At 50.1% G+C, this 21,874-nt stretch overlaps 1 pseudogene; it reads right to left on the bottom strand.

Moving 5' to 3' along the window:
- The window catches only part of LOC119326399, a 5,915-nt pseudogene extending 3,518 nt beyond the window's left edge, over positions 1-2,397 (bottom strand).
- Positions 2,398-21,874: the final 19,477 nt, after the last annotated feature.

The following is a 21,874-nucleotide window of genomic DNA, read 5'->3' as shown; positions in this document are numbered from 1 at the left end:
TCGTGGCCGTGGCCGTGGCCCGCGCCCCGCCCGGCCGCCGTCGCGGCCGCGCCCGCGCCCGCGCCCCGCCCCGCCCCGCCGCCCGGCTCGCGCATGCGCTCCTCCCTGCTCCGCCAGCGCCGTGGCCGTGGCCGTGGCCGCGCCCGCGCGATGCCGCTCGTGGCCGTGGCCGGGGCCCGCGCCATGCCCCGCCGCCGTCGTGGCCTTGGCCGCGCCTGCGCTCCTCCCCGCCCTGCCGCCGCCGTGGCCGTGGCCGCCGTCCGCCCCGCCCGTGGCCGGCTGACGAGCTGGCGCGCGCATGCGAGGAGGCCAACGGCGGCTGCGGGTGCACGGGGCACTTTCCACGCGCGTGAAAAGTTCAGCGTGCTGGAGCTCGAGCGCTAAATATACGGCTTGCGATCCAGTTTCATCCGGCGCGCTGAACGCCTTTTACAGCGTGCTCTATTATGCAGCGTCCGTTGGAGTGGTACTTTCAACTCCGCGCGCGCTAAAGTTGCGATTTTTTGGGCGCGTCCTTAATATTGGGCCTCTGTTGGAGATGCTCTTATGTCTGAAAGAATTCAGGGAGCATGCATTAGTTTTGCGTCTGCAGATTCCGAGAAATACTTCTTGTTCTTGGGAGAGCAGAGAAATGTCAAATGGACTCAAATGGCGTACCAATTGCAATGTGCGCTCCAAGTTGAGATTTCTTGGCCTCGCATGTGCCAGTATAAGCGTTGCCTGTTGTCTTGTCAGGGCAAGCGCACCTGAATCCACCAGGAGTGTTGATGCAGGTACCAGGAACAGAGCACGGGTAACTGATTCCACCATCGCCGCACTCGTCAATATCTGCAAAAGCAAACCAGAAATTTCTTATAGCGTCGACCGATCGATGCGGACGAAAGTTCATCTCAAGTAGGATAGGAATAGGAAAAGACGAAGAGCAGACCTCGGCAGCCGCCTTGCAGGTATGGGTTGCCTTGGTACCCACGAGAGCAGTTGCAGAGATATCCCGGGCCGTTTCTCGAATCCACGCACACGCTGTTGCTGCTGACGCAAGCGTAGGCCGTGGTGTTCCGCATCGCCTCCTGGCACGTCACCTTCCCTACCACCCAGTCGAGCACCAGCGGCACCTTCCCGCCGGTGGACGCCATGAAGTCGCCGGCGGTGACGTAGGTGGTGCGGAAGTCGAACCACGCCGCCTCGACCAGGACCGCGTAGCTGCACCGGCTGAAGTTAGCGATCGCGGTGGTGTTGAACTTCTCCTCAAACACCACGTCGAACGAGTTGATCCCCCTGGGGATGGCCGCCTGGCAGCAGCCCATGCCGGAGCAGGAGCCGTTCTCCAGCCGGCCGGCGCCCGGGCAGGTGGCCATGCACCCGGTCATGTACGTGGAGCCCGTCGCGAACTGCGACGTTTCCGAGGAGCTCACGTAGGCGAGCGAGTTGCACCCGACGACGGTGAACCGGTTGTCCTCGTCGGACAGCATGAAGGACGAGTCGGAGAAGTCTGTCCACATGCTGCTCCCCCCGTCCATGGACCGGGACGTGGCGTTGTAGCACCACGGGTTGATCTCGTTGCGGACGCGCGCCTGCCCGCGGGCCACGGAGACGCCCAGGACCTCGACCTCGAAGCAGAAGGGCCTGTACGTGCCGTCGGCGGTGAGGTTGCAGGTGAGGCCGAAGGTCACGTCGTTCTCGCCCGTGTAGAGGTAGCAGCCGCGGCCGATGCCGAACGGGTACGGGATGTCCACGTCGCCGCACCGCCGCTGGCATGTTCCGCCCGGTGGTTGCGATGCCGCCGCGGGCCACGCCGAAGCAAGCACGGCGATCAAGGTAAGAAGCATCTCTGCAGCTTGCGAGGTGAGCCGGCGTGCTGAAATTTTGCCTTGCCGTCGCTGCTCTGGATACAACTCCTTTAGTTTGGAGGCTGCAAGTTTCAACAAGGAAATATCTAGCGACGATTCTGGCAAGCGCTGTCGCCATTGCTGCAATGAATTCGCAAGCGACCACTTTGATTAGATTGGTTGATCTACAGGTTCTCTCCAACCGTCCAAGGAATAGTTCGAAAAAGAAGAGACTGAAAATGACTGATGCGGCAGGACTCCGTCAAAGTGTCCATACTTTCTTTCTTGACGGACAAAGGAGTGTACATGAGAATGCCTACTTTGTTGAAGCTCCTGCCGCTCCGTACTCGACAGAGACGCGCACGAGGAGGCGAAGAACTCTCATGATCGATCAATTGCGTAAGCAAGATGCCGCGGGAGGAAATGATGGAAGACAGGGCCAGCCGTTCATGATTTCACACACAGTTCGTTTGTCTCACGCGTCTCTGCCGCATACTTTGTTGTTAGTCTACTCACACGGTCTGCCTTACTATTTTACCGGAAAGGCGGGTGCACTTAGGACGTGTTTGGTAGTCCGCATGCAGCCTAACCAGGCCCGCGCGAGATGTGCATGGTCTATTTGGTTGGCTGGGCTGCATGCGGTTTGAGGCCCGCACGAACTTCAAAGCAGCCTGCAGCCTGGCCCGACAGAAACTATCGAATCGGCAGTTCCTTGCGAGCCTGGCCCGGCGTGGCCGTGCGTGCGGGGCAGTTGCACGTCTCGGGCAGCGCGGGAGACGGAGGCGACGTCTCATTACTCGCCCCCCACTCTCCTGTCACCGCCCATGCACACTGTTCCCACCGCTCCCTCTCTCTCCCTCACCGCCCCTCCCTCTCCTCTCCTCTGCTCCGATGGCTCCGCCACGCCCACCGCCGCGCCGCCCTCTGACCCCGGTCGACCAGCGCATCGCCAGCATCCAGGAGCGCTGGCTGGCCGGGCTCCAGAACTCGGGCCGCGACCTGGCGTCGACGCTGCGGGCGTTGTGCCCCATCTGCTGCCGGCCTCCTCCACGAGCGCCGGCCAATGCGGTGCCGGCCGATCCTGCTCCGCTGTCGATTCCGGACCTCCTGGTCCTGGGCTCGGCACCGGCGCCGTCGATGGAGCCGCTCCTTCTCGAGACACCATTGGTCTCGGGGGTTTTCTTGACCCCCGTCCAAGGGTTTTCTCAGGTCGGCGGGCCGTCCTTCTCGACCTCCGGCGTGGCGTTGAGCACGGGGCCGATGCCGCAGGCCGTCGCCGGGGCCAGCTCGTCCTCTGCTCCGCCACCTCTATCGTTCCCGCCGGCGTTTTCACCCTGGCCTCGGTTCGCTGCGGCTGTGCGTGCTCCGGTGAGTCAAATCCCCTCAAATGTTGCTCTTAGATGTAGATTAACGGTTAATGTCTTAGGCATGTGCTAGGATTGATAGGATTCTAGCAGATCCGATTGGATGCGATCCCAATCGAATCCAATCGGACTGATCTGTTCTTGTTTTGTACAATGCATGTGCTATTGCTTGTGCTCATGCTAGAATGCTAGTAGCTGTGTTACATGCTAGATTCATGTTCATGCTAGAATTCTAGAATCATGCTAGTCCGAGTCGTACTACATGCTAGATTTGTGCTACATGCTAGTAGCTGTGTTCATGCTCGAATCATGTTCATGTTGAGTGATGAATGCTAGAATCATATTGACTGATGGCATGTTCATGTTAGAATCATGTCCTTGTTTCATGTTGCAAGTTGAAGCTAGGGTTTGTGCCATGAGTGGCTGTTATACGTGCATGTAGTAGGACCATTTTAGGATGGTCCAAATCTGCATGGCTGCACATGGGTGCAATTGGCACTTACTGTTGCTATTTTTAGATGTTTCCTTGTTTAGGATAGTGTAGTGATCAGTGCCAGTTGCAGCAAAGAAGATGCCACTGATCAGTGACTTGCCCAACAACAAGTGTCATTGATAAGTGGCATTTGCCCCAATGGCACTTATCAATGGCACTTGTTGTTGGGCAAAATGGCACTTGCTATTGGGCAAGTCACTGATCAGTGTCATGGCTGTGCTATTGGGCAAGTCACTGATCAATGTCATTGATCAGTTCCATTTGCACTACAGCAAGTTGATTAGTGCTCTTCCCCAACACCAAGTGCCACTGATCATTGCCATTTGGCCACGAGCACATGCCACTAATCAGTGGCACTGATCAGTGGCACTTGTTGTTGGGCATTCTAGCATTCATCACTGATTAATGGCACTTACTGTTGGGCAAGTCCACTGATCAGTGGCATTTGCTTGCTTGCTTGCTTGTTTGCTTGCTTTGTTTGATACTAATACTTGTCATGTTGCCTGACAAGATACTGAAGACTGACTGGGATGTGCCGGGTGGAGGAGCTCAGGTCATGGCCGGAGCTGAGAGTGCCGAGGATTTCATCCCCACGAACAGGTGGCTAAGGACAGTGGACCTGCCTGGCAGGATCGCCTTCATGAGCGTGCCTCGTTCAAGGGGACGATCTACAAGGCAGGGCCACGAGGAGAGAGCCAGGGAGCCGATGAGATTCTACCAGCAGATCAAGAACAACGAGGACCTCACCATGCTCGTCATCCCTCCCAAGTTCGTGGAGGTGATGAACACCTGGCTGGTGATCAAGCGCCTCCCGCGCGTGGTCAGGCTCTCGGCCAACAAGCGGTGCATGTTCTGGGTGCAGGTCCAGAACTTCGAGGGCCACATGGTGCTTGGCCGGGGGTGGAACTACTTCTGTCGCCGCCACCACATCGTCCCCAGCGACCTCATCGTTGTGCGCATCTCGGGACTCGGACTGAAGGTTCAGATCTACAACCACGACTCATCAGTGATGTGCAGGTACCGTTGCAGCAGGCACAACTGCCTTGGTGGCATCGAGCGGGCTATGTAGTTAAGTTAAGTCAGGTGTTAGTGGAGAACTTTTAGGGTGTGTGGCGATCGAGACTTGTGCTGGGAACTTGTTCATATTTTGGCCAGGAGCAGCACGCTGGCACAGCAAGGAAGTAGGATGCTCCTGCTCTTAACCTAGACTTATGCTATCTAGTTAAGTAGTTTGCTGTCATTTGCTTGCTTGTTGTGTTAAGTTTGCTGTCATTACATTGCTTGCTTTGTTTGATCTTACTGTTGTGCTAATCATGTGTGGTGGTAAGGCCACCACATTTGAATGGGGTGAGCAGAACACAAACGTCATTTGCAACCAAACAACTGAAGTTTGCATCTGCTCGCACCCTAAGCACAAATGCGGGCAACCAAACAGCAGGGGGGTAAATGCCTCTCGATGCGATGCAGGCAACCAAACAGGTCGCATCTGCTGCATATGAGGCTACATTTCAGCAACCAGGCTGGCTGGAGATGGACATGCAACCAAACACGCCCTTAGAGCATCTCCAACAGGCGCGCAACGCGAGGCGCGCTAATAATCAGAATACAGCACCGGGTGAGCCAGGTTTTGCGCGCAGCGGTGCGCTGACTCCGGCGGCCGCTGCAAAATAAAGCGCGCCCGAGCCGCTCCTGCAGGCGCACTATATTTCTTTTTTTTCTTGACGATTGGACACATAGCATACAAATATGGAGATAGTTCGACACATAGCCTGCTTCTAAATACAAAATGCGTACATATAGGCTTCTCCAACGATATATAGTTCTACTTCGTCCACATAGCCTGCTTCTACGATACAAAATAAAACGAAAAACTACTACTACTCGTCATTCTCCGACTCGGACTCTGCCTTGGTGATGTCCTCCTCCGACGTCTGAGCATAGGCGTCAAGGAACCGCTCGTCCCGGGAGTCCCAGGACGACGCATCTCCTAGCGCCATGTTGTATTTAGTGACCGTCTTCCGCGTTCTCTTGTCCTCGCGATAGGCGGCTCGCTCCTTCCTTCTCTCCTCCCTCTCCGCCCTCCTCTCGGCAAAGAATTGTTCCTCGTTGATGATGTCTTGCGGGAAGTGTTGCCTCCACAGTGCCATGGCTTCCTCGTCCATCTCGGCCAGGCTAAGACGACGCTCCCACCTCTGGTGTTTGCGACGATCCTCGCCCGTGATAAGCCGCGGCAAAGGCGCCAAATCCTGTGCCCGCTCCCGCGTCGCCACGTCGGTGAAGTTCATGTCCCAACGGGACCGCCGGAGGCGCCACGCCGTAGCGTCGTACGCGCGGGCGCCATCCTGGGCGGTGTCAAAGGTTCTGAGGCCGAGGCACACGCCGCCGCCCGACCGAATCGAGGCGGAATAGGTGCCGGGCGGGCGCACGCGGACGCCGCGGTAGCCCGAACCTCCCTGGCAGCGAGGCGGCATGGTGGCACGGTGGTGTCGTGTCGGCGGCGAGGAGAGAAAGCAGTGGAGGGAGCGAGAAAGAGCAGCAGAGGGTGCTGCAATTGTATAGGCGCGCCGGTGAAAGTGTAACTATCCCTAGGAGGTTTTGGTAATTCATAACAACATATAGCTCATTGAGCTAATGCTATTCCAAGACAAATATTTCAGGAAAAGCTCAATGAATGGCATGGCATGGATGATGAAAGTGGATCCCTCAAAATATTAAGGACAAAGGATTGGCTCAAGCTCAAAAGCTCAAGACTCTACATTTTACATTTTAGTGATCCAAGATCACATTGAGTCTATAGGAAAAGCCAATACTATCAAGGAGGGATGAGGTGTTGCTTAATGAGCCTCTTGCTTCCAGTGCTTAGTGATATGCTCCAAAAACCCTCAACTACTTTCTCACATCCAGATATGACCTAAACCCAAAGTCAAAATCGGTCCTACAGATTCTTTCTATCCGGCGCCACCGAGTTCAAATGTCATAGCCACTACCACAAACCCTAGGCAAATCGGTCTCATCGATTGGGATCTCGGCCTCACCGAGATGGGATTGTAATCTCTCGGTTTCCCTTCGTAACGTTTCGGTCTAACCGAAGTGAGCGATCGGTCCCACCGAGATTGCAATGTAAACTCTTTGTTTCCCTTTCGTAATATTTCGGTCTCACCAAAAAGAGCGAATCGGTCCCACCGAGTTTACCTGACCAACTCTCTGATTAGCTTATTACCAAAATCGGTCTCACCGAGTTTGTGTAATCGGTCTCACCGAGAATAATTTATGCCCTAACCCTAACCATATCGGTCCTACCGAGTTGCATGTCGGTCCCACCGAAATTCCTAACGATCGCTAGGTTTACTGAATCGGTCCGACCGAGTTTGTTGATTCGGTCCCACCGAGTTTGGTAATTTGTGTGTAACGGTTAGATTTTGTGTGGAGGCTATATATACCCCTCCACCTCCTCTTCATTCGTGGAGAGATCCATCAGCACAAACCTACACTTCCAACTTACCAGTTCTGAGAGAGAACCACCTACTCATGTGTTGAGGCCAAGATATTCCATTCCTACCATATGAATCTTGATCTCTAGCCTTCCCCAAGTTGCTTTCCACTCAAATCTTCTTTCCGCCAGATCCAAATCCTATGAGAGAGAGTTGAGTGTTGGGGAGACTATCATTTGAAGCACAAGAGCAAGGAGTTCATCATCAACGCACCATTTGTTACTTCTTGGAGAGTGGTGTCTCCTAGATTGGCTAGGTGTCACTTGGGAGCTTCCGACAAGATTGTGGAGTTGAACCAAGGAGTTTGTAAGGGCAAGGGGATCGCCTACTTCGTGAAGATCTACCGCTAGTGAGGCAAGTCCTTCGTGGGTGACGGCCATGGTGGGATAGACAAGGTTGCTTCTTCGTGGACCCTTTGTGGGTGGAGCCCTCCGTGGACTCGCAACCGTTACCCTTCGTGGGTTGAAGTCTCCATCAACGTGGATGTACGATAGCACCACCTATCGGAACCACGACAAAAACATCCATGTCTCCAATTGCATTTGAATCCTCCAAACCCTTCCCTTTATATTCTTGCAAGTTGCATGCTTTAATTTCCGCTACTCATATACTCTTTGCATGCTTGCTTAAATTGTGTGAAGATTGCTTGACTTGTCCAAAGATAGCTAAAATCTGCCAAAGTCTAAAATTGGGAAAAGGTTAAGTTTTTAATTGGTCAAGTAGTCTAATCACCCCCCCTCTAGACATACTTCAAGGTCCTACAAGTGGTATCAGAGCTTGGTCTCCATTTGCTTTGATTTCCATAGCTTTTGGTGGTCATAGTCTTGGTTTCACAACCTAGGAGAGTATGGCGTCTAGCGAGGGAAATTATCACCGTAGAGGTCCTTACTTTGGTGGCACTAATTTTGCTAGTTGGAAGCATAAGATGAAAATGCATATTCTCGGACATAACCCCGTCGTTTGGGCTATTGTGTGTATTGGCTTGCAAGGTGAATTCTTTGATGGGAGAGAGCCGAACCGTGAAGCTAGTGCGGATGAATTGAAGATGCTTCAATACAACGCTCAAGCTTGTGATATCCTCTTCAATGGCTTGTGCCCCGAAGAATTCAACAAAATCAGCCGTCTTGAGAATGCAAAGAAAATTTGGGATAATTTGATTGATATGCATGAAGGTACCAACTTCGTCAAGGAATCCAAGTTGGATGTGCTCCAAAGTCAGCTTGACAAGTTCAAAATGAAGGATGGTGAAGGTGTCGCTGAAATGTACTCTAGGCTTGCTCTTATCACAAATGAGATTGCCGGCTTAGGAAGTGAAGAGATGACTGACAGATTCATCATCAAGAAGATCCTAAGAGCATTGGATGGAAAGTATGATACTGTGTGCACATTGATCCAAATGATGCCAAATTACAAAGATCTCAAGCCAACGGAAGTCATTGGAAGAATTGTTGCTCATGAGATGTCACTCAAGGATAAGGAGGAACTTCACAACAAGTCAAGTGGTGCTTGCAAAGCCTCATGTGAAGCCCCCACATCATCAAGTGAGAAACAAACCTTCAATGAAGAATTGAGTTTAATGGTGAAGAACTTCAACAAATTCTACAAGAGTAGAAGCAAAGAAAGAAGCTCTAAGTCAAGGTCCTACAATGACAAAAGATCTTCTAGTCGAGAGGGCAATTGCTACAATTGTGGGAGACCCGGACACTATTCCAATGAGTGTACGACACCCTACAAACAAAGAGAATATTCTCCAAAAAGAAGAAGTAGAAGAGAAGAATCACCACCAAGAGAGAGAAGGAGTAGAGATGATTGTTATGAACGAAGACCCTCACAGAGAAGCAAGGATTCGGAAAGGAAGGACAAGTCATCAAAGAGCTACACAAAACGAAGACATCAAGCTCATGTTGGTGAATGGGTATCCGGCTCCGACTCCGACAATCACTCCGAGAGAAGCTATCACTCCGACTCCGAATATACTCAAGATGAAGGTGTTGCCGGTCTAGCACTTGTGTCAACCAACTCCTACGACATATTTGATTCACCAAATGAAGGAATTGGAAGATGCTTCATGGCCAAAGGTCCTAAGGTAACACACCCCGAGTATGTTGATTTTAATAGTGATGAAGATGACTTGTTAGGTGATGATGATTTACTTATTGACAACTCTAGTGATGAATACTATGATGAAACGTCAATTAATCATGCTAATCAAGATAAAACGAATGACAATGATAAGGAGAAGATTGAGCTTCTAACTAAAGAACTAAACACTCTTAAGTTAGCTCATGAAACTATCTTCGAAGATCATCGAGAATTTTTAAGAGCTCATGAGAAGTTACGCTTTGAAAAGCTCAATCTTGAGCAGGAGCATGAGTTCTTAAAGGCAATCAATGATGATCTCCGTAAGAAAAGTTCTTCTTACATTGCCAAGCGTTTACTCTTATCTACTTAAATGCCTCAAGTCAAGTCTAGTAACAAGAACAATGCTAAATCCAATATTGTTGCTTCTAGTAGTTCTCTTGATTCCACTAATGATTCTCTTAGCCAAGTTACACTTGAGCAAGAAAATAGCTTATTGAAGGGAATTATAGAGAAAGGTGTATACAAGAGCCTTGCCGGCAGTAAGCAATTCGAGGAAATTGTACGCAAGCAAGGAAGGCACCGGAAGAATCAAGGTGTTGGTTTTGAACGAAAGTTCAATGCCAATGGAGTTGAGTGGGAAGAAGATCAATACCCCAAGACGAAGTTTGTTCCTCAACAAGAGAAGTATGATCCTACTTCCTTCAAGGGAACACAAGCTCAAGATGATCTTCCACCACAAGACCACAAGAACAAAGGCAAGGACAAGCTTCAAGAGGAGATTGATGCATTTGAAGAAGCACCTAAGGCCTTGGTCAAGTGGGTTCCCAAGACTACGTCAAGTTCTACTTCATCAAGTACAACTACAACTCCAAGGATTCCCATCAAGATGATGTGGATCCCGAAGAAGAAGAACTAGAGAGTTCTTGAGGGTGACTCCACCAACATTCTTCACTCATATCATTATGGCAAGGACAAGTGCAATCAACTTCCATATCTTGCACTAGTTCAAGGAGTCACAAACCCTCATGGCAAGGGACAAGGTAACCTAATGTTTCCATGGACATCATCTTGTGTGTGCATCACTCTATGTCTATGGATATTCTTGTTTGTTCCATGTGGGACTAACCCATGTAGGTATTGAAAGTGCAACTCACTCCAAAGGATTGCTCCAAATGATCTACATCAACATTGAGCATCCACATCTTCAACACCTATGAAGTCAACATCGACAAAACCCAAGGTTAGTTCATCCCTCTAAGGGGGGTCTCACATCTAGGGGAGCTTAACTCTAAGAATTGAGTCAAAGAAACTCTAATGATGTGAACACATCAATGCATTATGTAAAAGTGGTAACCCTACTTGAGCTTAAACGATGAGTATGACCTATGATCAAATGTTCTCATTTGACTCCTAAGTCAATATACTCATATATAGATGACCTAGTCATCGCCAATTGTTTGATAGATGCTAGAATTGGTTCTGCATGCTTTGCCACATATTTCATTTGCCATTTTATTGTGTGAGCATGTTGGTTGCATATTTTACTCATTCGAGGACATCCACTTGTTGTTTGGATTGATTGGTTTCTTTTTCTTTTGCCAAGTGGATGGAAAAGAATGCCTAAGAACCTTCTCTAGATATCTATGATTTTCTCGTCTCAAACTCTATTCATGCTACATCACAAAATTTGATCAAGTCAGATTCGAACCACTCTATGTGAGGACCACTCGGAGTCCCCGATTCGTCATAGACTTAAACTTCCAAAACTTCTTTGTGCTTTTCGGTCTGACCGATTCTTCCATTTCGGTCATACCGAGATCACTAAGTCGATCAAGGTTTTCAATCTCGGTGCAACCGATTTGAACTTTTCGGTCTCACCAAGTTGCTGTAATTGTCAACAGTTATGCATCTCGGTGCCACCAAGTCGTTCCACTCGGTCATAGTGACAGTGTCGGGCTATATATTCACATGGGCAAAAATTTGGAAAACTTTCTCCAAACCTCTTCGCCCGCGCATAGCTCGCTCTGCCTTCTAGGTCTTCGGATCGTCGACTTCGTCGCCAGCCGCCTCCTGTCGCTGATCTCCGCCGCCGTCAACAGATTTCATCTCCGCCGTTGCCGCCGTAGCAAGTTCATTGCCGAACTAGGGTATGAACTCGATCACAGTGCTATCCTCGTCTGATTCTTAGCACATTGTGTTCATTATGATTCTTGCCACGATTGAAACACCTCTATCCAGTCAAAACAATCCTTAGAATAGATGCGATTTGAAAATTTAGGGTTAGGTTTCCGCCAAAACCATCTCGGACCCACCGAGTTGAAAAACTCGGTCCCACCGATTTGGCTAACGCCATTGCACTAGTAACTCTCGATCTGACCGAGAATTACTAATCGGTGTGACCAATTTTTGGAACTTTGTGAAACCCTGGCAGTCTCGATGCCACTGAACTGTGACTCGGTCTGACCGAGTTCACTAGTTTAGGTTCCAAAATTGCTTCGGTATCACCGAGTTTGAAAATCGGTTGATCTGAAATGCTTTCTGTGGAAAACTAAAACTAAGTTTTTGAATCATTCTTTTGCAAAAATCTCTGCATTTTGTGATGCTCATCCACTCTATCTCATCTATAACTATTCACAGGGTCAGCAGTCAGTGTTTGCATCATGTCAGACCAAAGTGACAGCCAGAATAGGGAAGAAGAGCAGATTCACATGAGTGAGGGCACTAGTCCCTCTAGTTCTTCAGATGATGGCAGCAGAAGCACTCCTAGCAATTTGCCTAAAGCAGCCACAAGAGCCAGAAGGAAGAGAACCTTAGACTCTGAGGATGAGGACTATGTGGCAGCTGAAGATGAGGCTACTTCCAAGAAGGTAGTGCTCAAAAAGGAGTATGGATCAGCAAAGAACACAAAGCCTGGACTTAATAGGAAGGTCCCTACCAAGAGGACACCTATGCTGAAGGTCAGAGGATCAACACAAGTACCTGAAAAACCTGATCCCAAAGAGGCACCTGCTAGAAGGATTCCCACTTCCAAACCCAGGAAAGTTGCCACTGGAGAAACCATGAAGTTTACTATTGAGTCAGAAGATGAAGCTGTTGGTAAAGACAAAAAGAAAAAGAGAGTCAGAACCACTACTGCCAAAGTTCTTGGCAATCCCTCTATGAGGAGAGACTCTGAAGAAGAGGAAGAAGAGGATTCTGCGCCAGCACCCAAGGACAAAAGCTGATGGGTGATGCTATAAGGTCAGGGGCTGCATCATCAAAGCCCAAAGAAGCACCCAAAGCTGCCTCCAAGCCCAAGAATGCACCAAAGAGGAATACCAGGAGTATACCAGCTGCTGAGAAGAACAAGGCCCCAGTGCCTGAAGTTGCTGCTAAGGAAGATGATGAAGGACAAGTCCTGAGGAAGCTCAAACCCAAGATTCCAGACCACAATGATGCTCATCCTGTGGCTGAGAACATGAAGATCAGGAGAGACTCAGGGTTGAGGCTATGGAGAGAGTCAGATCCATATGCCACCAGGAGAAGGACTGTTGTTGATTATAGGTTCCACACAAAGGAACAACAGGATTTCTATGAGACAATCTTGTTGGACAAGAAGCCTATAGTGTGTGATATGAGGTGGGTCGACTGGACCTACATGAAGGAGAATGAAGAACACTATCCTGGAGTGTATGACAGCTTCAGTGCATGTGGAGTTGCAGACTTTGTTGGGAAGAAGCTCACACACTGGAATGATGAGCTCATTATGCAATTCTACTCCACAGCACATTTGTATCCCGATGGCAGGATAGTTTGGATGTTTGAAGGCATGAGATACCAATCAACTATTGAGGAATGGGCAAATCTGATCAATGCCCCAAAGGAGAGTGAAGATGACTTGGACGTTTATGCCAAGAAAAAGATGGATCACAATTCTATGTCACATATGTACAAGGAGATCCCAGACGAAGCTCTTGAGACTTTCAAGTTTGGGTCAGTCCATTTTCTTCTGTCAGGGTTGCCAACGATCAACTGGATCCTAAGGCACACTCTTTTGCCCAAGTCAGGTGACTACAACATGATCAGAGGGCCTGCAATTAACTTGCTACACATATTTGATGTGCCACAGAAATTCAAGGTCATGAGCCTCATGGTTGAGACTATCAAGAGGACAGCAGCAGACCAAAAGAGAAGTTGTGGATATGCCCCACAAATTCAGGAGTTGATTAACTCAAAGATGGGCACAGGAAAATATTTGTTGGATAAGGTACACTTTGTTCTCCATCCAGACTTTGAGGACAATCAAGTTGTGATGAATGAGAATGAACCATCATCAGTACAAGCTCAAGAGAAGAAGGAGAAAGCAAAGAAAGAGAAGGCTGCCAAGATGCCAACTCAAGAGGAGGCATCTGAGTACTTTTTGAAGAACAAGCAGGACCAGCATGGTTACTTGATAGCATCAACACTGAGAATTGAGAAGGGGTTGGCCACCCTAACTCAAAACCAGGAGAGCCTGGAAAGAATCATGGAACAAAAATTCTATGATTTAGATGTCAAAGTAACTGAGATTTAGTCAGTTGTGGAGCAGCTACAGGATGACATGCAGGAGAGGAAGGGCAGGACAACTACTGATGCATTTGCCAGAGTGCCTCGAGCTCAGAGATCGGCTGCAGAGCCAGTGACAGACACCAGAGCCACTTCATCTGCACCAGCTATAGCTCCAGTGCAACCAGCTCCAGCACCAACTCCTTCAGCTCCATCCACATCTACTGAAGCTTTCGTCCTTGGCGTCATCTCTACACCACCAACTGAAGACCAAGCCTGAGAGACGATATAGTACTATGCATTTTCTAGGAACTTTTTGGTACCTTGTTGCCAAAGGGGGAGAAAAATGTATAGACCATAGGCTTCGAGAGAGAGAGAGAGAGAGTTTGCTTTTGTTCTCTCTTGTCTTCTTGGTTGAACTTTGTTTGCTTTTGATTGCTTGAGATACTATGCTATTATCTGTGAGACATTGATGATCATGTGTTTGATCATAAGCTACACTTATGCTTGTTGGTTGATATTATCTTACTTATCCTTATATGATCATTCACTTTGCTTGGTGATGAGTGCATGTATTCAATCTTTATTATTTTGAGCGCTCCACCAAGATGTATGTGACATGGAAGAGTAACCCATGATCCTAATACCTTGTGCATTTGCAGTCCAAAGCAAATCTCAAACTATGCACAATTTTAGGGGGAGCTCTTGCTTATCACATACTTCTCAAAGCGGCGATGTTTTTCAATCTTATTATCATTTGTCGAAGCTTTGATCTATATGTTGTCATCCATTACCAAAAAGGGGGATAATGAAAGTGCAACTATCCCTAGGTGGTTTTGGTAATTCATAACAACATATAGCTCATTGAGCTAACGCTATTCCAAGACAAACATTTTAGGAAAAGCTCAATGAATGGCATGGCATGGATGATGAAAGTGGATCCCTCAAAATATTAAGGACAAAGGATTGGCTCAAGCTCAAAAGCTCAAGACTCTACATTTTACATTTTAGTGATCCAAGATCACATTGAGTCTATAGGAAAAGCCAATACTATCGAGGAGGGATGAGGTGTTGCTTAATGAGCCTCTTGATTCAAGTGCTTAGTGATATGCTCCAAAAACCCTCAACTACTTTCTCACATCCACATATGACCTAAACCCAAAGTCAAAATCGGTCCTACCGATTATTTCTATCCGGCGCCACCGAGTTCAAATGTCATAGCCACTACCACAAACCCTAGGCAAATCGGTCTCACCGAGATGGGATTGTAATCTCTCTATTTCCCTTTGTAATGTTTCGGGCTAACCGAAGTGAGCGATCAGTCCCACCGAGATTGCAATGTAAACTCTTTGTTTCCCTTTCGTAACATTTCGGTCTCACCGAAAAGAGCGAATCGGTCCCACCAAGTTTACCTGACCAACTCTCTGGTTAGCTAATTACCGAAATTGGTCTCACCGAGTTTGTGTAAATCGGTCTAACCGAGATTACATTATGCCCTAACCCTAACCATATCGGTCCTACCGAGTTGCATGTCGGTCCCACCGAAATTCCTAACGGTCACTAGGTTTACTGAATCGGTCCGACCGAGTTTGTTCATTCGGTCCCATCGAGTTTGGTAAATTGTGTGTAATGGTTATATTTTGTGTGGAGGCTATATATACCCCTCCACCTCCTCTTCATTTGTGGAGAGAGCCATCAGAACAAACCTACACTTCCAACTTACCAGTTCTGAGAGAGAACCACCTACTCATGTGTTGAGGCCAAGATATTCCATTCCTACCATATGAATCTTGATCTCTAGCCTTCCCCAAGTTGCTTTCCACTCAAATCTTCTTTCCATCAGATCCAAATCCTATGAGAGAGAGTTGAGTGTTGGGGAGACTATCATTTGAAGCACAAGAGCAAGGAGTTAATCATCAACACACCATTTGTTACTTCTTGGAGAGTGGTGTCTCCTAGATTGGCTAGGTGTCACTTGGGAGCCTCCGACAAGATTGTGGAGTTGAACCAAGGAGTTTGTAAGGGCAAGGAGATCGCCTACTTCGTGAAGATCTACCGCTAGTGAGGCCAGTCCTTCATGGGCGACGGCCATGGTGGGATAGACAAGGTTGCTTCTTCGTGGACCCTTCATGGGTGGAGCCCTCTATGGACTCGCGCAACCATTACCCTTCGTGGGTTGAAGTCTCCATCAACATGGATGTACGATAGCACCACCTATCAGAACCACAACAAAAACATCCGTGTCTCCAATTGCATTTGAATCCTCCAAACCCTTTCCTTTACATTCTTGCAAGTTGCATGCTTTAATTTCCGCTGCTCATATACTCTTTGCATGCTTGCTTGAATTGTGTGAAGATTGCTTGACTTGTCCAAAGATAGCTAAAATATGCCAAAGTCTAAAATTGGGAAATGGTTAAGTTTTTAATTGGTCAAGTAGTCTAATCAGCCCCCCTCTAGACATACTTCAAGGTTCTACAGCCGGACGCGGTGGGCAAAATCTAGCGCGCGATCTGCCGCCTTTTCCCGCACGCGCGCAATCGTTTCCCGCGCGCGCTAGTTTGCTGCCACCGCTGAAGCGCATGAAAACGGGCCGCGCGCGCTAAAAAGCCAGTTTACCGCGCGCCAGCATCTTTTAGCGCGGCTATTGGAGATGCTCTTAGCTGGCGAACGTACGCTGTGAGGGCATGACATCGAGGGATTTTGATAGTAGTTTTAGTTGTGAGGGGATGACAATTTCTTTAGAAAAATATGACAATTTCTTCGGAAGAAGGCAATTTTTTTATACTGTCATCGTTTGATCTCTTGAAGCAACTAAAACTGCCAGGAAAAAGTGTTCGCTTGCCATCCCCTCCTAGCTGACATTCACCAGATAACATGATCATTTTTAAGGGAGTGTATAATGGTCAGTCAACTGGATTTGATTTATGCGAGTTCAGAAAAAAACACATCTAGCCGCTACCGCGCAAAACCACGCCGCCTCTAACCTCCACGTCCTCTCTTCCACTCACCGCGCTAGAGACTTGTGGCCAGGCTAAGCCTGAGCATCGATCGGTGAAGGTGGCGGCACAGAGGTCTCCACTCGGTAGCCTTCAATGATGAGATGCGGTCTGCATGTGGCGGCTTGAGGCAAAGAACATGGTTGTGCAGCAGCAGCTGTGGTGTTTTCAGTCGGGCTAGCGGTCTCTAGTGACGAGGTGTCTGTGGTCATGATCTCGTTTACACGTACGCGGGCGGCAACAACGGCATTCTCTGTCCCAACGAGGCGGCCCTCGTTACGAGTGCGCGGGTGGTGTCCTGGTCCTGCGATGTTGGCGGTTGTCGCAAGAGGCCAGACTGTCATGGACCTCCAAATTTCGCGACAATGGCAAGTATGTTTGTCAGACAATTCTACTGCCACATGCAAGGAAAACGGAGCAAGAGGGTGTGGGCTCCAAAGCGTCCCAAAATTGGATTTTGGTGGTGCACCTTCCTCCTCATCTATCTTTGTCGTGTGTGTGACAAGGACCTTAACCGTTCGGCGCCTTTGGTAGTGACCAGCTCTTGCCGCGGCTCGATTGTCTGTTTGTGTAGGCATGGTCTTCAATTGTGTGCCATCCCATGTTACGCATGTAGCTGCTGGGTACATGAAAAATGATGGCAGAAACACAAGATGGTGTCGGTGTACATAAGTCTGGGCCCTTATGTACCCCTTACTTGTGCACGGGCAGTTGTAGCCGCACCTATGGCGAGGCTTGACGGTGCAGCAGAAGGCAAGATACAAGACGACCAAGGAAGCATTCAAGCCAGTAAATATAGAACAAAAGACAAGCTGGGCCCCCGGCAAGACCCTTGCCAGGATGGCTCGCGAAGCCCCAGCAAGATTCTTGCTGGGGTAATTTGCGAAGCACCAGCAAGGCCACCACCCATGAGGCTGAGAGCTCTGACACCATCGACAACGTCAAGACCAAGAATCGGGGGCACATGCGTAGTAGCATGCAGATCTTTGTGAAGACTGGTGGCATGCAGATCTTCGTGGAGACCAGAGGACGAAGTCCCCAGCAAGGCTCTTGCCGGGGACGATCGCGAGAACCTAGCAAGACTCTTGTCGGGGACAACTGCGAAGCCACAGTGAGGCTCGCACACGATAGGGTTCCGTCACCCTGCGGCTGTTCCAGCGCAAGCACAGTGGCTAGCCAGTCATCTTGGCGCTGCATGCCTCATCAGCCTGGATGCGTGTCAAGATGGGGTGAGGCGGCGGCGGATGGGACCAGCTCTATTACCGTCCCCGGTAAAGTTGGAGGGCACGTAAGCAGCGCATTTAATGCATTTTTCCTACAACATCAGTGATAAGCATACGCAGTGTAGCTACTTTACACCTCTTGTGTGCCACTGTGGCAACCCCTTTGAACGTACAAAAGGCGGCCCAAGGCGTACTGGAGGAGGATTCAAACTTTTAGACCAGAGACGCATAGCAGCTAGTCAAGGTTCAAGAACACTAAATACACACACTCAAAGTAGGACTAGGGTTTTGCGCTTCCCAGCGGCCCGAACCTGGGTAAAAATTCTTTGTGTTGATTGCTAGACCTGCTCTTTGTGCATTCCTCCTCCCCACCAACTGTAGAAGGGATCCTCGTGATCCCATAGGTGTCGTTTGCCCGACATATTTGGCGCGCCGGGTAGGGGGAGAAGATTGTGCAAATCTAGTCTAGTAGTTAGTACGTCAGTTTCTTTCATCGCCATGGCTCTCAAGAAGAAGACGGTCACGACGATTGGTTCGTCTGGAGCCGGTCTGCCCATGCTAGCACAGACGGGCGACGGGGTAGATGCTGATGGCGGTGGAGATCAAGACCATCCATACAATTCTGGTACCAGGAGCCAGGCGAGCGGCATCGTCCGCAACCACGACGACGATCCGCGCACCACCGCACCCAAAGATGGAGCCGTGCTGCCTATGGGCGGTGCGGGGACCTTTAAGGGTAGGAAGAATACTCCGCCGACACATGCACCGCGATCCTCTCAGGTCGTGCTCGACGAGCAGCGCCGCGACATGGGTGACACCGGGCATCGTCACGGTAAGAGCCCTCAACATCATTCTCGAGATGCGTAGGGCCGACATGCACGCCAAGATGCTGGAGAAAACGGCACGGGGCCGCAGAACCGTGATGGAGCTCCTTCTAACGTAGTTATAAGTTCGAGCACCTCCCGTTCCTCGCGTTTGTCGCTGCCACCCACGCAAGCAGAAGCATTGGCATGAGCACAACTACTCCTCAACTTTCCTCCCGCTGCCGAGAAGCAAGAAGACTGGAGGGTTGCTATCCAAAGGCCCTTATTGGGTAATGAGAGCCACTAGGCCCGGCGCAGTCCGCCTAGAGACCAAAGATGGTATTCCAGTGAGCAACTCCTGGAATATGAGACATCTTCGCAAGTTTTACCCATAAGGCGCGGTTGCCGGGACCCCCGACAACCCCCTTTCATACTAGCCTTGCCGGTGAGGCATATAGCCCTATGTACAGAGCCAGGCGCAGATCCTGTGCGCAGTTGAATAACTTTCAGTATGTACAGTTCTTGTTGATCTCCATGTTCATGTATATATATGCATGCTTGTCCAGAATATTGTGCTGCTTTTGTTTCCAGCAAGTACCGATGAACCGCCAAGGTTTCGTACTCTCTCTTCTTTCTTTTTCTCAAAGGACAGAAGGTTCCCTCGCATACAGGTTTGCCGAGGGAGATAGTATGGGCACCAACAGGCGTTTTTCGATGTGGCATCTTGCGGAAGAAAACACAACAGCGGAAAGCAAAGTCACGCTGAACTTTGAGTGATTTTCTTTTTAAGTGTGAGGTTATTTTCCTTGTTTGGTTTCGATTCTTGTATGGAAAACCTGCACGCGAAGGAACCCTGCCACAATTGGTAGCGCCCTTGTTCTGTTTCGAGTCCGCTCAACGGATCAAGTGACTGCGCTAAGAGCGGCAAGGTGTCTTGCCGGCAGCGACACCCCCAGCAGGCTGCTAAGGATACGTTCCTCAATGCACTTGCGGCAAGGGTGCGTGCACGGCAAGTCTTTCCAAGTGAGTGTAGGGTGCATGCCGTACAAAGAAGGATCAAATAGGAAGATAGTATGCAATCAATTCAAGACACGGCAAGTTATATTACATCTGTGGTTGCCGCAGTTCTAACTTAAGACGGAATCGTCTTGGGAACGAATTCACAGCAGCGAGGAGAAGTGAAGCAGCTAGTTCCGATGTTGGCCTTCCAACCTCTTCACTCCATCAACCCTGCCGACGACCGGCTCGACAAGCTCTTCAAGCGCCTTGAGGTCCGCGTATTCTGGCAAGCTCTCGAGCGCGTTGGTGAAGTCGACGCCGGGGTTCCAGTATGCCACCTTGGTGAGGACTTTGAGGAGGACGCCCCGGCAAAGCTTTTGGGCCTTGTTGGCCAGATGGGTTGCTCGGTTGGAGTGGAGCAGCACCAGGGCATCGAGGACGCGCTCAAAGAACATGGTCAGCCTGGCACTCTAGCTCATCCTCTCTTCCTGGGAGAACCTGAAGCTCGGCATGCCCATGATAGACAACTACGTGGTGAGCCTCTCCGCAACATCAACGAGGCGCACTGTCCAGATCTTCGCGCTATGCACATAGTCGTTGTGGGTGGTAGCAACACTCTTGAGCAGCAGCCTCTCGTCCTGGAGGTCCTTGGCCAGGGCCTTTTCACGGGCCCTAGTGTCCTTAAGCGTATCCTCCAAGGTGGACAGTGTCAGCTTCAGATCGGCAATGGAGTCATTGGCTTCGGAGAGCAGTTTCGTTTTGTTAGAAATAGTAACCTACAGCTCCGCAAAGGTATCGACAGTCTTGTCTATGTTGCTCTTCAGCATGGAGACCTCTTTCCTTTGCTCCTCCAGCTCTAGCTCTAGCTTCTCCACCTTGCCGGCCAGCTCGTTCTTGGCGGCCTCCGCAGCCTCAGCACCATTGATGGCCTCCTTCAGCTTGCCAGCATGGTCCAGGGCCAGAGCATCAAGTGTGTCTTTGTGCTCCCGCTTCAGCTCCTGGGATCCGCTGCGCGACAAGTTTCTCAATTTCTTCATCCTTGCTATGGAGCTTGGCGGCAAGCGCCTCTTCTCGGGAGGCAAGGTCTTCTTCTTGGGCATCGAGCAGAACGCGGTGCTCCCTCTGGGTAGCTTCATCCTTGGTGGCCTGTGCAGCAGCCACCTCCTGGCCTTCTCGACGTCAGCCTGCTTCAGGAGGAGCTCTTGCCAGCGCTCGCTCATTTGCTCCTGGCTAGCATTCAGCTCTTGCTGGGCCTCGGCGAACTACGTCTGCATCTGAGCGATGCGCTCCTGGAAATCTGCCTCTACCCTGTCGATGAGCACCGTCCTGGAGTCCAGCTTCTCCTTACGAGCACGGTGAAGTGCCTGAAGCTTCTGGAAGTTGACGCTCATGTCTTGGAGGAGCCGGTCTTCTTTGGAGCCAATGCTGCTGGTGCTCGGCTCATCAACAACCTTGAGCCCGACAGCGGCAATGATTTCTTCATCAAAAGCCTCCCCTTCGGTTGGCACTCTAGTGCTCGCCGTTCTTGGGATACTGATGAACAGATCATCGCGCACCTTCAACTATCTGCTCGGGGTGGGGGCTTCAGAGGTTGATGGTTGATCATCAACCACCTTCTTCCCGACAGCAGAGGGCTCCGGGACCGGTGCAGCACCAGGCGCTCCTATGGCAGAATTACCGTCAGTACGGTCACCGGTCTCCTTGCTGGCCTCCCCGGCAGACCCCTTGGCGGCCTCTTCATGCGCGTCCTTGGCGGCTTCATCGGCAGCAACCTTGGCGGCCTCAGCAGCAGCGTCCTTGGCGGTCTCTTCAATGATGGCCTCGACGTCCGTATGGACCATTGACAGGGGATCTAAAAGCCGAAAGGGAAAATGAGGAGAAACCAAAGTTGAAACCAGGAAAACAGAAAGAAAAAGAAAGAAAGTCGCATGGCAAAGACGGCAAGGGACAGGAGGCAGGTGGCTTACTTGTGATGAGATGAGGAGGAGTTGTTCCCTCCTCGGCAATGCTCGTTGTCGGGATAGAGCCGTTGGCGCCTGTGCTCGTTATCTCTTCCTCCATGAGCGTGGGCTC

Source organism: Triticum dicoccoides, chromosome 6B, assembly GCF_002162155.2.
Source record: "Triticum dicoccoides isolate Atlit2015 ecotype Zavitan chromosome 6B, WEW_v2.0, whole genome shotgun sequence".
Classification (NCBI taxonomy): domain Eukaryota; kingdom Viridiplantae; phylum Streptophyta; class Magnoliopsida; order Poales; family Poaceae; genus Triticum; species Triticum dicoccoides.
Note: the sequence above shows the minus strand (reverse complement) of the source record. Positions and strands in the feature narration are given on the sequence as shown.